Source organism: Rhincodon typus, chromosome 28 (assembly GCF_021869965.1).
Source record: "Rhincodon typus isolate 14 chromosome 28, sRhiTyp1.1, whole genome shotgun sequence".
NCBI lineage: Eukaryota > Metazoa > Chordata > Chondrichthyes > Orectolobiformes > Rhincodontidae > Rhincodon > Rhincodon typus.
In genome coordinates, this window is record NC_063359.1 from 33,374,733 (window position 1) to 33,392,163 (window position 17,431).

The window sequence follows — 17,431 nt, forward strand, 5'->3', positions numbered from 1 at the left end:
GATAGAAACTAGACTGATGAGAGAGTCAAAGGATGTGGGCTGTCCCGACCCAAAACATTAACTTTCCTGCTCCTCTGATGCTGCCCGGCCTGCTGTGTTCCTCCAGTTCCACACTGTGTTATCTCTGACTCCAGCACCTGCAGTCCTTACTATCTCTGTTTGAATGGCCTACTGTTCTGAAGAAGGGTCAATGGACTCAAAAGGTTTAGAACATAGAACATAGAACAGTACAGCACAGTACAGGCCCTTCGGCCCACTCTGTTGTGCCGAACTTTTACCCTAATCCTAAATTCTATCTAACCTCCACCCCTACCTTATACTATCATCCATATGCCTATCTAATAGCTGCTTAAATGCCCCTAACGAGGCCGACTCCACTACCCTCTCCGGCAATGCATTCCACTCTCTGAGTAAAGAACCTACCTCTGATGTCTTCCCTATATCTACCTCCACTCACTTTAAAACTATGCCCCCTCGTAATAGCTACCTCCACCCTAGGAAAATGTCTCTGGCTGTCCACTCTATCTATACCTCTGATCATTTTGTACACCTCTATCAAGTCACCTCTCATCCTTCGTCGTTCTAAAGAGAAAAGCCCTAGCTCTCTCAACCTGCCTCGTAAGACTTTTCCTCCATTCCAGGCAATATCCTGGTAAATCTCCTTTGCACTTTATCCAACGCTTCCACATCCTTCCTGTAATGAGGCGACCAGAACTGGACACAATACTCCAGATGTGGCCGAACCAGGCTTTCGTATAGCTGGAACATAACTTCACGGCTCTTGAACTCAATCCCTCTAGTAATGAAAGCTAACACACCATACGCCTTCTTAACAACTCTATCCACCAGGGTGGCAGCTTTCAGGGAACTGTGAACATGAACCCCAAGATCCCTCTGCTCCTCCACACTGCCAAGAATCTTTCCATTAACCCTGTATTCTGCTTTCAAGTTTGTCCTTCCAAAATGAATCACCTCACACTTTTCAGCGTTAAACTCCATTTGCCACTTCTCAGCCCAGCTCTGCAAGCTATCAATGACCCTTTGTAACCTAGAACAGCCCTCTGCACTGTCCACAACGCGACCCACCTTCATATCATCCGCGAACTTGCTAATACACCCTTCCACTCCTTCATCCAAATCATTTACAAAAATCACAAATAGAAGAGAACCCAGAACAGATCCTTGTGGTACCACTCGTAACTGAGCACCATGTTGAATATTTTCCATCCACTACCACACTTTGTCTTCTAAGGGTCAGCCAATTCTGAATCCAATCTGCCACATTTCCCCCTATCCCATGCCTCCTTACCTTCTGCATGAGCCTACCATGGGGAACCTTATCAAACGCCTTACTTAAATCCACATATACCACATCCACTGGTCTACCTTCATCCACGTGTTTGGTCACCTCTTCAAAGAATTCAATAAGGTTTGTGAGGCATGATCTACCCCTCACAAATCCATGCTGACTATCACGAATCAAACTGTGCCTTTCCAAGTGATCATAAATCCTATCTCTCAGAGCCCTTTCCAATAATTTGCCAACCACTGACGTAAGACTAAACTGGCCTGTAATTTCCGTGGTTATCCCTGTTCCCTTTTTTTGAACAAGGGAATGACATTTGCCTCTCTCGAATCTTCCAGCACTATACCCGTGGACAGTGAGGATGAAAAGATCATCATCAAAGGCCCTGTGATCTCTTCCCTCGCTTCCCATAGAATCCTTGGATAAATCCCATCAGGCCCGGGTGACTTATCTATCTTCAACTTCCTCAAAATTCCTGGCACATCTTCCTTACTAGCATTGACCTCCTCTAGCCTACCAGCTTGTTTCACACTATCCTCCTCTACAACTAGGTTCCTCTCAGTTGTGAATATCGAAGAAAAGTATTCATTAAGGACGTCTCCTATCTCTTTAGGTTCCGTGTATAAATTCCCTTTACAATCCTTGATCGGCCCTATCCTTTCTCTAGTCATTCTCTAATTCCTCACGTACGTGTAAAAAGCCTTGGAGTTTTCCTTGATCCTATCTGTCAAGATTTTCTCATGCCCCATTATAGCTCTCCTAAACCCTTCCTTCAGCTCCTTCCTGGACAACTTGTATCCCTCTAGAGCCTTTTCCGTTCCTTGTTTCCTAAACCTTACATAAGCATCTTTCTTCCTCTTAACCAGTCATTCGACCTCTCTTGAGATCGCCGCTTACAGCGCCATCTTAGGTACAAAGGTCCCAAAGTACAGCTTTTGCAGTTACAGTTCTTTGGAAGAATAGAGATTAAAAAACAAAGCCCAGCACTGCAGATTACAGGAATAAATTATAAAATGGAGAAAAAAGTTCAGATCAACGGTCTTCCTACCCAGTCCATGCTGGCACTTAGCCTCTAGTTTGCACCCGGCCTTGACTCCAGACCACACTTGGCTTCAGCTCAGGGTTCGCGAGGCCAAGAGAATGTTCTGGAATCACCTTGAGACAGAAGTCCATACCGAAGCCATGGTGGGCCGGCAGAACGTCATAACAGGCTGACAGGACGCCTCGTTGGATCTGTGCTGAGGGTGGAAATTCTGAGGCTGAGATTTCCGAGGCTGCGAGCTGGAGGCAGTGAGCTCCAAGGCTGGGAGGTCTGAAGCCAAAAGGTCCAAGGCCAGGAGTTTGGAGGCTGGGAGAGAGAAGAAGAGGATGATAAAAAAAATACAAAAGAGAAAAAAAAAGAAAATGAATCATTCATTGAGGGTCATATCTGATCTGTGACTCAACTCCATTTACCCATGTATTTATTTTAATACTGGTTCTCCCAGTCTGTCACAATTTGATTTAAAGAGAACTTTCATTGACATCACACCTTCAGTTAGGCAAGTGTCCCAAGATACATCTCAGAAACATAAACATACGAATCTGACCAAATTAAATGCTGTGTCAAAGGGGATCTTAGGAGGCCTGACAAAACCTTGGTTGAAGATATAGATCTTTAGGTTTTGAAAAGCGGAGAGACATGGACTGGAAGGGACGGGAATGCCTCTTCATTGTCAGTTTTTTTTTAAAAAATCCATTTGTGGAATGTGGCTGTCACTAGCAATGCCAGCATGTATTGTCCTGGAGAAGGTGGTAGTGAGCTGCTTTCTTGAACTGCAACGGTCTTTGGAGATGTGAGTTCGCCCACAATGCTGTTAGGAAGGGAGTTCTGGGATTTTTGACTCAGGGACTCTGAACGAACAGCAATACATCTCCAATACAGGATGGTGTGTATCTTGGAGGTGAACTTGTAACTGGTGGCATCTCTCTTGTAGTTGATGCCCTTCTCCTTCTCGCAGGGAAGATCATGGGTTTGGAAGATGCCTTTGGGGGTGTCTTCAACAGTTACTGCAGGAAGTAAAGGAAAGAGAGGTAGCTTTGTTAGTACAAGATGGAATAAGAACAATGGCAAGAAGTTATCTTGGATTGGAAGACCATGCTGACCAAATATCCTAAATTAATCTAGTCCCTTTTGCCAACATTTGGCCCATATACCTCTTCCTGTTCATGTACCCATCCAGATGCCTTTTAAATGTTGTAATTGTACCAGCCTGGCAGTACATTCCATACACGCACCACCCTCCACGTGAAAAAGTTGCCCCTTAGGTCCCTTTTACATCTTTCCCCTCTCACCTTAAACCTATGTCATCTAACTTTGGATTCCTCCACCCTGGGGAAATGACCTTGGCTATTCATCATGCCCCTCACGATTGTACAAACCTCTGTAAGGTCAATCCTCAGCCTCCAACAGTCCGGGAAAACAACCCCAGCCTATTCAGCCTCTCCCTATAGCTCGAACCCTCCAACCCCGGCAACATCCTGGTAAACCTTTTCTGCGCCCTTTGCAGTTTAACAGCATCTTTCCTAAAGCGGGGAGACCAGAATTGAACACAGTATTCCAAAAGTGGCCGAACCAACATCCTGTACAGCCACAACAAGACACCCAATTACTACACTTAATGCACTGACTAATAAAGACAAGCACACTAAACGCCTTCTTCACTACCCTGTGTAACTACAACTCCACTTTCAAGGCTATGAACTTGTACTCAAAATTCTCTTTGTTCAGCAACACTCGCCAGGACCTTACCATTAAGTGTGTAAGTCCTGCCCTGATTTGCCTTTCCGAAATCCAGCTTTTCGCATTTATCTAAATTAAACTTCATCTGTCACCCCTCGGCCCATCAGCCCATCTGATCAAGATCCCACTGAACTCTGAGGTAACCTTCTTCATTGTCCACTACACCTCCAATTTTGCAGTCATCTGCAAACTTACTATTAATATCTCCTATATTCATGTCCAAATCATTTATATAAATGACAAAAATCAGCAAACCCATCACCAATCCTTGCTGGTCGCAGTCCTCCAGTCTGAAAAACAACCCTCCACCATTACCACCCTCTATCTCCAACCTTCAAACCAATTTTGTATCCAAATAATTAGCTATCCCAATACTCCATGTGATCTAACCTTGTTAACCAGTCTACCATATGGAACCTTGTCGAATGTCTTACTGAACTACATATAGACAACATCCACCACTCTGCCTTCATTAGACTTCTCTGTCACTTCTTCATTAAAAAAACTCTACCAAGTTAGTGAGACACTATTTCCTACACACGCAGCCATGTTGTCTACCCATAATCAATCTTTGCCTTTCCAAATACATGTAAATCCTGTCCCACAGAATTCCTTCCAACAACTTTCTGATCACTGATGTCAGGCTTGTTGGTCTATAGTTCCCTGACTTTTCCTTACCACCTTTCTTAAATAATGGCACCACATTAGCCACCCTCCTGCCTTCCAGCACCTCACTCATGGCTATCAATGATAAAAATAACTCAGCAAGGGTTCCAGCAATCGCTTCACTGGCTTCCCACAAAGTTCTATGAACCACTTGATCACATCCCAGGGATTTATTTGCCTTTAAGCGTTTTGAGATATCACTGTTTATTATCCAAGTTCTCTGGCTTCCCTATCCTTCTCCACAGTAAATACTGACGCAAAAAACTCACTTAGTATCTCACCCATCTCCTGTGGTTCCAAATGTAGGCAGCCTTGTTGAACTTTAAGCGACCCTATTCTCTCCCTAGTCACCCTTTTGTCCTTTATGTATTTGTAGAATCTCTTTGGATTCTCCTTAATCCTATTTGCCAAAACTTTCTCATGTTCTCTTTTTACCCTCCTAATTTCCCTTTAGTGTACTTCTACTGCTCTTTTACTCCGGAAGTGATTCACTTAATCCCAGCTGTCAATACCTGCTATTTGCCTTCTCCTTTTTCTTGACCAGAGCCTCAATTTCTTTAGTCATCCAGCATTCTCTACATCTACCAGCCTCACACTAACAGGTACATACTGCCTCTGGACTCTCGTTATGTCATTTTTGAAGGCCTTCCACATTCCAACCATCCCTTTACCTGCGAATCGCCTCTCCCAAACATTGTTTGAAAGTTCTTGCCTAATACTGTCAAAATTGGCCTTCCGTCAATTTAGAAATTTAACTTTCAGATCAGGTCTGTCCTTTTCCATAACTACTGGAAAGGATGTGATTACTGGATGTTTAGAAAATAAATGTCCAATTGGGCAGAACAGATGACTTATTGAGGGGAAGTTATATTTTGTTTACTCTGCTTTCTCTCCACAGATGCCACCAGACCTGCTGAGATTCTCCAACAATTTCGGTTTTTGCTAATTATTAATTTGCATGTTTGTTTGTTCATACATCCTCTTGGATACCTCCACCTTTCTTTACAAATACACATTACTTTGTGATTCGAACCATCCAAATATACATGGCAATTATAAACCATTAATTGTCGTCTTTGTTATTGAATTGGTGCAAGTAGTTATTCTCTGGATATTTTCAGCCAATTTATCCAAGGTTAATCAGCCCATTTTTATTGCTACATCTTCCTTGTAGTTACACTGTGATGAGAGTATAAAATAATCAGTAGAGCTCATAATGTAATTGATTTATTCTTGTTAGAAGCAACACACATTCAGATGCAGGGACCTATTGTCTACAAATAAAATAAGCATGTTCAAGCCCTGAGCCATTTTTGAATTACCCTGGAGCTTGAGAAGCCTATGGTTTTCTGTTACTTTCACCATGACAATGCCTCAGCTTGCTAACGAATCAGCACCCTTTTCTCCTGCAGTATAAATTATTGTGATTGTTTGAAATTTGGCTTTCTTGCATTTGTCTTGATGAGTGAAAGACAAAACACTTAACTGACATGTCTATCTTTTCAGCAATATTCAAGTGTAAACATTGTGTAAAGTGGTTAAGTCAGCTGCACATTGTGCAAAATTCAGTAACACCAACAACTAGCATTAATATGACACCTTTAACCTTGATGGCTGAGTTATGGTTATTATTAATGGATGGAAGGAAATAAGGAATATGTGAGAGATCAGTCAGATGCACATAGGGTTCTACAGGACATCAGGAAGGCTGTAGGTACGGAAGTAATACAATTTTAGAATTGAAGTATGAGTAAACCGGGTGTCAATGTGGGGCAGCAAGTACATAGGTGTTGGATGAGTTACTCCTCCTAAGGGCAACTAGGGATGGGTAGTCAATGCTGGCCTTGCCATTGATGCTCACATCCCATTGAAGAATCAGGACAAAAATTAAACTGGAGAGTGTTATGTAATGGACAGCAGAGTTGTGCAGCAAAACATTTCCTGCTGTGTAGAATACTTATGGAGCAGGTAGGCCCCAAGTTTAATTCTCAGACCCTGTGCTCAGCCGGTGTTGGTAAACTCCACAAACTAATATTCAGTCAATGTCCTTGCTCCAATCAATAGTCAGTAATTCACACGAACATCAGGAGCAGAAGTAGACCATTTGGTCCCTTCAACATTCGATAAGATCATGACTGGTCTGACTGTGGTCTCAACTCCACTTCCCTTCCAACTCCACTTCCCTTCCTAACAAAGGGTGTCACTCTTTGTCTCCCTTGTTAGTCAAGAATCAATTTACCTCTGCCTTAAAAATATTCAAAGACGTGGCCTCCACTTCTCTCCAGCGAAGAGAATTTCTGAAATATGACCATTCGAGAGGAAATGAATTTCTCCTTATCTCTGGTTTAAATGGAAGATCCCTTATGTTTAAATTGTGTCTCCAGGTCCTCGTGTTTCTCACAAGGGAATCTTATATCTTTCAATAAGATCACCTAAACTCGGTAGATATAGGCCCAATCTGGCCAACCCTTCCTCATAACTTTTTCATGCTCTGAATCAGTCATGTGAACTTCCTATGAGCTGCTTCCAACGCAATTTTGTCCTTTCTAAAATAAGGTGACCAAAACTGTACAGGGTATTTCCCATGTGGCCTAAGCAATGTTGGAAGGTACATTAAGGCTGCCATTTCTGGTTGGCCATGTCCTACCCACTTTCAATTGTTCAGGCCCCAGGCACCCACCATTGGTTTTCTGAGCTGTCCATTGTCATGGTGCGTTTTCTTTCCATGGCAACTGAAAAGATAGCAGATCTTTTATTATCTTATTGGATAATTCTTCACTGTTAGACAAATAGCCGTCTCTCCACCATCTGCAACACCACCCCCTGCAAGTTCCTCTCCAAGTCGCATGTCATCCTTACTTGGAAATATATTGCTGTTCCTTCAGTGTTTCTGGGTCAAAATCCTGGAATTCCCTCTGTTATGACCTTGAGGGTCAATCCACAGCAGGTGGACTGCAGCAGTTCAAGAAGGCAACTCACCACCACGTTCTCAAAGGCAACTCAGAACGAGGTGGGACTGAAAAGCAAACAAGAAATTTTATTTTACTCCGCAGAGATATAATGCACCATCTGTCAGGGAGATGGAAACAGACTCAGTATCAACTTTCAAAAGGAGTATTGGCCATATATGTGAAAAGTATTACTTTGGAGGGTTATGAGAAAGAGGAAGGGAAGTGGAACCATTGGATAGCTCTGTCAAAAGGCCAGAACAGGAATGATGGGCCAATTGGTTTCCTTCTAAGCTGTATGATTCATTGGGTCTCCCATTAATGGAGAAGCATCCACCCAATCAGACGGTAATCTGTTAAGGTAATATCATATTTACCATATGTCTCCCCCTTCTTCCTTTTGCCCCCGACTCTTTGCTGGTTACGGTTCCAGTAACACCACTCCCCCTCCCGAGTAAGGCTGTTCTGGGTCATTCATATTTGAATCTGGACAGTTTGGGCTGCTGCTAAACAATGGGGGCATTGTAGACAATGATCTTATCTAGAATCCACACAGACCTGGTTTACAGCAGGGTCACTAGGGATGAACTGCGGGGCCGGAACCCAGGTCCTGATGTCACTGCCTTAATGAAGGGAGCCAAAGGAGTGGTAAAGATTTCCCATGTGTGTTGCTTACAATGAAATTAGAGACTTATTCTTAATGAGTAGGTTTACCAGTTCGTTATACATTAAACACTGGAGGGAACAGCCCTCCTGGTGTTCATTAAAAAGGGCCCACTCTGCCTTATATTGAACACAGGTCCCTCAGTATTGTGTCTGAAATGCCGGGATTGAAGCCTGTGCCACTGAGAACAACACAGATACTAGTAAATAGTTAATGTGTGAATCTGATGGAACAGGCAATGAGTTGCTGCAACAGTTAAGGACAGAATGTGAAACTGGGGCCTTTAACCACTTGCAGAAACAAATTTTCGATGTTTAAAAAAAATGTTTCTTAAACGGGGGTGGGAGGGGGGGGGATTAAAATTGGAAGATCTAATTTAGTTTTGACAGTTCAAAAATTGAATTGAGTTGTCAAAACTGGTGAAGGCAGCAGTAGAAAAAAAAATGATTTCATATCCTGCTGGGTCTAAATATTCAAGAGAAGGCCTGGTTTGCCCTTCTTGGGTTTCAGGTTTTCTTTATACTAGTGCCTGCTGATAGTTTTTTTGAATCTCTCCCTTTTTCTTCTTTTTAACAAATAGCCCAATTACAGCCATCCCCATGGTGATAATCACAGATGTTTTCCAGTATTTTTCTGGCTTTTTTTGGACAACAGCAACTTCACTTTTAACATGATAAAGGCGCTGGCTTTCAAATCTCTTGACGATTATGCTGTGTCTTGCTGAGCGAGTGAGTAATAGGTAAATTGGTTTTCTTGTGCAATCATTAGAATATCGCCTGACAGAGTTATACCTCCGTGTTCTGGTTGTAATCACATCTTGTGATGTTTCCACATTTAAGCTATAGAAAGGAATAATTAAACAGAATCCGTCAAATGTGTTTGACAGACCAAAGGGGGGTGAAACTGGTCTCTGCCAGCAGTATGAAAGAGGCTCAGAGCAAACTGGCAGATGATTTTTCATCATGCTAGTCTTTATTTTCCATTGATTTGGAGAATATCGCCAAAATTTTTATGATCAACGCAAGCAAAATTGACAATGAGATGAGGAAATAAGCCTGGAGGAAGAGCTTGAACGAGCCTTCTCAAACGAAGATTGAGTTCAGTGAAAAAAAATGACTGATAATTCAATATGTGCTGGTTTCATGTTAGGCATATAGACCAATTTCACTTTCCCAACCCCCTTGAATCTCTTGCAAGCACAAGTTCACGCTCACACGCAAATATATGGACTCACACGCAGATACATGCAAATTCACCCACATACAGACTCACTTTTATATAGACACATGCACATAGACTCACACAGTCAAACATTCACAGATTCACACATGAACCCAAACACAGACATACAAACACACACAAACACACACACGCTATGAGTTGACTCACATATATATATAAACATAGGCAAACACAGGCTCACTCCTACATAGTCAGCCTCGGTCATACAGACTCATACTTGCACACACAAATATACATGCATTCTCACATATACACAGACAAGCACACACACAGATTCACATACACACAGACTTCACATTTTACTTCTGGTCTACTTGTATTAAGCCTCACAAGAGAAGGCAGTGGTAATGCTTTAGGGACGTCCTCAAAGTATCTTTGAAGAAATTAACTATCCTCACAGTCAAGTCAAATCACAAGATGTGACGACAACCAGAACACAGAGGTATAACTCTGTAAAGCGATATCCAAATGAACTCACAAGGAAACCAATTTGCCCATTACTCACTCACTCAGTGAGGGAATATCTGATTCAAATCGATAAAGTGTATCAGGAAGGCACCAAACACATCAGGAACAGGCAGAGATGAATAGAGACATTGGAGGGGTGAGTACATGCCTCCAAAAATGCCATTGATCCCACCCTGCAAGCACCAACTGTCCAGCATGTGGCAGAGTCTGCGGGTGGACTTATCTCCCATCTTAGAACCTATCAAACTGGAATGGAAGCAAGTTGCCCTCAATCCTGAGGAAATGCCTAACAGAAACGAAACCTGTACTGTGCAGTCTCAATCAGCCACAGTCTTTCTAGATTGGACTAGAAAGAAATTATCCAGGTTCCCAGTATTCAATCTTAACCAGCAATGTCATATTGGAAAGTGTTTATGTGTCTGGGCTTGTTGTATTATGGTGTTCCCTCCTCTAAGTGATGGTTGTGGGTTCAAGTTACATCCCTATCCCTTCAGGCGATCTGGACTAAGAAACTGTTGAACGTGCTAGTTGTTGGATAAGGTGCAGGTTCTGAAAGCGTTAATGTTGGAGACTGTATTAAGTTGCTCCACCCAATCTGATGATGACATAAGGTTCTTTGGTGAGGAAATGAGATGCTGATGGAATCAAATGTGCCATCATCTTCTTATTACATCCAGCTAGTCAATGTAACGTGCCTATTGCCACCACACAATAACTGATATCTTATTGATACATGCCTCTTATTAAGACTCATGAAGGATTCATCCTCTAACATTGTTAACCAAATAGGACCTTAGACGTGATAAGGAAAGAAGGATTGAGAGCACCACTCTACCCCCGCTATTAGGTGGTAGTGATTGGTTCTGCAATAAATACAAGGCTATAGCCAAAAATCTTTTTCGAAAATTTGTGGAGAAACCCCAAGTTAGCAGGACAGAAATACAGCTTTGGTACAGTTCAGAATTGAATGCTTTAAAATAATAAAAATAAAATTGTATGGCATATTGAATATCTGAAAAGCTGCAAAATTAAGAAAAAGTAAACAGCTTTGCCAACTTGTGGAGAAAAAAGTCTTCTTAAAAAAAGATTAATTCAGCTTTAATTCAATAAAGGATTAAAAGCTTTAAATCCAAAAGTACAGCAATATTTAGACTGTACAAAAGTTAACACCACTTTAGATGAAGAAGAATACACAATTGCTTTAGGAGATAGAGGAAAAATAATACTGTTTCAGAAATTTAATATCAGAGATGGGCCACACAGAACACAGGATTGGACACCTTGGAGAAAACTGTTCTTAAGACACAGCAATCACCAAAACATGAAAGAAGACACAGATGGTTTTGAAGAATTTCAACAAAGTTTTGACAAATGCTTTAACCTGAAAACAAACATAATTCTTGAAAGGACAAGATGTAACAGAAGAGTTCAGTAACCAGGAGAATCCATAGATATTTTATTTAATAATCCCTACAGATTAATGAAAAGCTGTGACTATGCACCTTTGAAATAAGGAACATAATTCCTGTTTAAATTATTGATGAGTCTTTTTCAGACTATTACAGTCCAAAGAAAACTTGACTTTGGAGAAAGCTACTCAAATTGTTTTGGAAGAAAAATCAGAAAGACTCACAAACTAACCAAGAGGAAAGGATAACCTTCTTACTGGAAAGCAACAGAATCCATCCACTTTATGAGCTAAAAACATTTTAAAGAGAGACATGACAAGTCAACACAAAGATTAGGTGAAGGATCTGATACTAAGAGTCAATGTCAGTGCTGTGGAATGTAAAGAAAACCTCACAGGTAAAGCTAGTGACAAAGATAATGCTACATCTGTAAACTATGGATCACTTTCACAGATGCGCATAAGCAGACACAATCCTGAGAATCAAAAAGCCAAATACTCATTCATACAAACATGTTCACTCATAGTACAATCACCATTAGGAAAGATACTTGTGGCATTCCAAGGGGAAATTGGTGAGGCAACTCACTCAAGTATGCCAAAACCTGTCTATGTTAATTGACATCTCATTAAATTTAAGATTGACACAGGGCCATGTACCACTGTCCTAATAGATCAAGTGTCATAGCCAAAGAAACCAAAGTTACAGCCCACAGAGATTAACCCAAATGATATATGTGGAATAACAGTTTACATTAAAGGTATGCTACTAGTAAAACTGCAACACAAAGAGTGAAATGGAGTTGAAAATGTATACATAATTCACAATAAATACTGAGATAACAAGGTGTAAAGCTGGATGAACACAGCAGGCCAAGCAGCATCAGAGGAGCAGGAAGGCTGACGTTTCAGGCCTAGACCCTGCTTCAGAAATCTTCACAATAAATACTGCTCACTTTTGATCCTGGGCTCATTTCTTGATTTCAACATCCTTGAGTGAGCAGAAGGAGTTCAATTAGTTCCAAGGGAACAGCTGGTCCAGGATTAATTCATCGTCAACCAACCAGTCAAGGGGCAACTGGCAGATGATGTTTTTTGAAATTCTAATACTCATCATGTAACCCGAAAAGAAATAAAAGAGCCAATTACCTATGTTGGCAGAAAAGAAATGTTTCATGACTTGAATTGCCAGCAAGCCAAAAGGAGCTCAAGAAAATTCAACAAGGACAAAAGAATAACCAAGACTGTGCTACCAAACTGCCATCTTTCGAGAGCTCATGTGGCAGAGTGGTATTGTTCCTATCTCTGATCCTGAAGGTTTGGGTTCAAGTCCCAACTGCCCGAGAGGTGTGTAATAATATCTCTGAGCAGGTTGATTAGAGAGTATCTAGAATACGCTCTTTTAGTGGAATTGTTAAAGTGAGAAGCCATCTACCTCTTGGGTAGATGTAAAAGATCCTGTGATGCCATTTAAAAGAAGGGTCAGGGTATTTGTCTTGGGCACTGGTCAATATTTAGCATCACAAAAAATACATAGGGTATCTACTCATTAACTCTGCAGTTTGTTGGAGTTTGCTGTGCACAAATTGGTAGACCAACAATGTCATCAGGGAGGAAGTTTAGGATTTTGACTCAATGACACTGAAGGAACAGCGACCTATTTCCAATTCTGGACAGTGAATAATTTGGAGAGAAACCTGCAAGTGGTGGTGTTTCCCGTATAACCTCTGCACTTGTCCTTTTAGGTGGAAGTATATGTGGGTTTCAAAGGTGTTGTCTAATGAGCCTTGGTGAATTTTTGCAGTGCATCTTGTAGATGGTACACATTGCTAATACTGAGCATCAATGCTGAAGCGAATGAAGGTGGGGGTTGGGATGCCAATCAAGGAAACTGCTATGTGGTGTTGAGTTCACTGGTAGCTCTCTGAAGCTCACTAATAGAAGGTCCCATCGTTCTGGAGTCCTGAACATTTACCAAGTGTTGATTTTTAGTTTGGACAGGCAGCCTGTCATTTTATTAGTTCTGCTCTCCTGTTAGAGACTGCTTGCATGGCTTTGTCCACTTAGCAATCTAACAATGACTGAAAGATAGGAACATCTCCACTCACACTGTATCATTACATAATCTTCCAAGAGAAAGGTCACATCAGGGTTAATTCCAGCCATCCACTGTGATAGCAATGACCTATTTTATCCGTCAGTTTCTCCCAGAACTGCAGTATATTACTCAGTGGGTTCAAAGGGGTGTTAGCCCTCTTATAATTGGCATTTCTGTCTCTCCCTGTGGATTTAACACCCAAGATTTCAAACTATGTCCCCAGCTGCAGTATAAAGTAAAACTTCTCCTTTTAATTCACCATTCCTTGGGTGTCTCTGAAATGTTCTTTGCCATCACCTTGACTGACAGGTCACCACCATATTCTGTTAGTTCATCATTTCCTTCTGATGGGTGTCAGTGGGGGAGAATGGGAGACTCTGTATGTTTCAGGGGCCTCTGACCAGGAGTTTCAGGTCAGTTATGGCAAAGGTTAACATAGAAACCTGATGACCCAGATACAGTGCACAGAGAGATGTAGAGACAGGTGACTTTTATAATCAGGCAACACTATATTTAACTCCCAAGAGGTAAATCTGTTCAGCAATGATACATCTCAGTTCTGTGCCTGACACATGAAGCCTGCAATCCTATTCTAATGTATCATTGGAAAAGAGCCTACTTCCTGAACCTTTGATCTTCGTTCGACAGCCATACCTCTCACCAGTTTTTTTTTCCCTCCCATCCTGGCTGCGTGAACCAGTGATAGAATTTATCCCTAGGTACTAGGAGCTCCTGTTTCATCTCATTGGCCTTCATATGTGGGCCAGTAAGCTGTTTAACTACAGAAGGCATTGTGGATGAGTCTCATGCTGACCTTGTCCAACACCCCTTCATCGTGCTTCCCAGCTTTTATCTAATGGGCCAATGGGGACTTTCCCGTACATTGTTTGAATACATCGAAGGCTGCACTGTGAGGAGGTAATGGTAACCCCTTATGCCCGTGCTTCTTGAATGAGCTTTCTAACTGGCCCCACCTCTTTTGCCTTCTCACCGTTACCCTTGCAAATCCTTACTTTCCAATAATATCTCCCATTTATATTCTATTTATGCCACTATTTAAATATATTTTAATTGGAAACAAATCAGTGTCAACCACTTTGCTGTGGGTCTGGAGTCACATGTGGGCCAGAACATGTAAGAGTGGCTGATTTCCTTCCTTAGTGCGCTAGATGAGCTTTTTTTAAAGAACAATTCACCATGGTTACAGTAATAGTTTGTTGAATCCGTTTTTTTATTTGAAATTGAATTCAAATCCATGTGACATGGTGAGATTTGAACTGATGGACAGTAACCCAGCATTCTGAATTACTAGTCCAGTGATAGTGACGTTATCACTTCACCATCGCCACCTCCTCCCTTTGTACCGTGGAACTGATGGTGCAAGTTGCCACAGGCAAAGCTGCTGGTTCCCAAAACCAAGCTCCTGCACCTTGCAATCCCAGAAGTATATAGGATGATCCCAATAGAATGGTCTTGATCAAAATATTTCTATTTGTTTGTACATGAGATGTGATATGGGGAGACAGTGGCAGAACGGTACTGTCAGTGGGCTAGTAATCCAGAGACCTGGGCTAATGGCTTGAGGATAGTGGTTTAATTACCAATGTGTGGGCAATTAAATTGCATTTGTTTCAATGTGAGAAGCCTGACAGGTAAAGCAGATGAACTCAGGGCATGGTTGGGAACATGGGGCTGGGATATCATAGCGATTGTAGAAACGTGGTCCAGGGATGGACAGGACTGGCAGCTTAACGTTCCAGGGTATAGATGCTATAAGAAGGATTGAAAGGGGGGGGCCAAGATAGGAGGGGGAGTGGCAATTTTGATTAGGGATAACATTACAGCAGTACTTAAGAAGGATATTCCTGGGACTATATCCAGGGAAGTTATTTGGGTAGAATTGAGAAAAAGAATGGGATGATCACCTTATTGGGATTGTACCACAGACCCCCCAGTAATCAGCTGGAAATTGAGATGCAAATTTGTAAAGAGTTTTCAGTTATCTGTAAGAATAATAGGGTGGTCATGGCAGGGGATTTTAACTTTCCAAACAGAGACTGGAACTGCCACAGTGTTAAGGGCTTGGATTGAGAGGCATCTGTTAAGTGCGTACAAGGACATTTTCAGATTCAGTATGTGGATGTACCTATTAGAGAAGGAGCAGAGGAAGGTGGTGCAGGACATCTTAAAATGCATAAAGGTGGATAAATCCCCAGGACCTGATTAGATGTACTCTAGAACTCTGTGGGAGGCTAGGGAAGTGATTGCTGGGCCCTTTGCTGAGATACTTGTATCATCAATAGCCACAGATGAGGTGCCGGAAGGCTGAAGATCGGCTAATGTGGTGCCACTATTTGAGAAAGATGGTAAGGAAAAGCCAGGGAACCATAAACAGGTGAGCCTGACATCGATGGTGGGCAAGTTGTTGTAGGGAATCCTGAGGGACAGGATTTACATGTATTTGGAAAAGAAAAGACTGATTAGGGATAGTCAACATGGCTTTGTGTGTGGGAAATCGTGTCTCACTAACTTGATTGAGTTTTTTGAAGAAATAACAAAGCAGATTAATAAGGGCAGAGGGGTGGGCATGATCAGTATGGATTTCAGAAAGGCACTTGACAAGGTACCGCATGGTAGACTAGTTAGCAAGGTTAGATCACATGGAATACAGGGAGAACTAGCTATTTGGTTACAGAAATGGCTCGAAGGTAGGAAACAGAAGGTGCTGGAGGGTAGCTTTTCAGATTGGAGGCCTGTAAGGATTGGTACTGTATCCACTGCTTTTTGTCATTTATATAAATGATTTGGATGTGAACATAGGAGATATGGTTAGTAAGTTTGCAGATGACACCAAAATTGGAGGTGCAGTGGACAACGAAGAAGGTTACTTCAGAGTACAATGGGAGGTGCTGCATTTTGGAAAGGCAAATCAGGGCAGGACTTATACACTTAATGGTAAGTTCCTTGGAAGTGTTGCTGAACAAAGAGATGTTGGATTGTAGGTTCATAGTTTCTTGCAAATAGAATTGCTGGTAGACAGGATAGTGAAGAAGGCGTTTCTTATGTTTGCCTTTGTTGGTCAGTGCATTGAGTGCAGGAGTTGAGAGGTCATGTTGCAGCTGTACAGGGTTTTGGTTAGGCCACTTTTGGAATACTGCACTCAATTCTGGTCTCCCTGCTATCGGAAGGATGCTGTGAAACTTGAAAGGGTTCAGAAAAGATTTACAAGGATGTTGCCAGGGTTGGAGAGTTTGAGCTATAAGGAGAGGCTGAATAGGCTGGGGCTATTTTTCCTGGAGTGTCAGAGGCTGAGGGGTGATCTTATAAAATCATGAGGAGCATGGATAGGGCAAATAGGCAAGGTCTTTTCCCCAGGGTGAGGGAGTCCAAAACGAGAGGGCATAGGTTTAAGATGAGAGGGGAAAGATTTAAAGGGTTCCTAAGGAGCAACTTACTCACACAGAGGGTGGTGTGTGTATGGAATGAGCTGCACGAAGTGGTGCAGGCTGGTACAATTACAACATTTAAAAGGCATCTGGATGGATATATGAACAGGAAGGGTTTAGAGGGATCTGGGCCAAATGTTGACAAACGGGACTAGATTAATTTAGGATATCTGGTCAGCATGGATGAGTTGGACCAAAGGGTCTGTTTCCATGCTGTACAGTGTCAGCTGAGGAATTTAAATTCAATAACTAATAATTCTGGAATTGAAAGCTAGTCTCAGGAATGGTGACCATGAAGCTAACATTAATTGCCGCAGAGTCCTCTCTGGATCACTTTTTTTAAGGAAGGAAATCTGTTGTTCTGACCTACATGTGACTCCAGATCCACAGAAATATGGTTGGT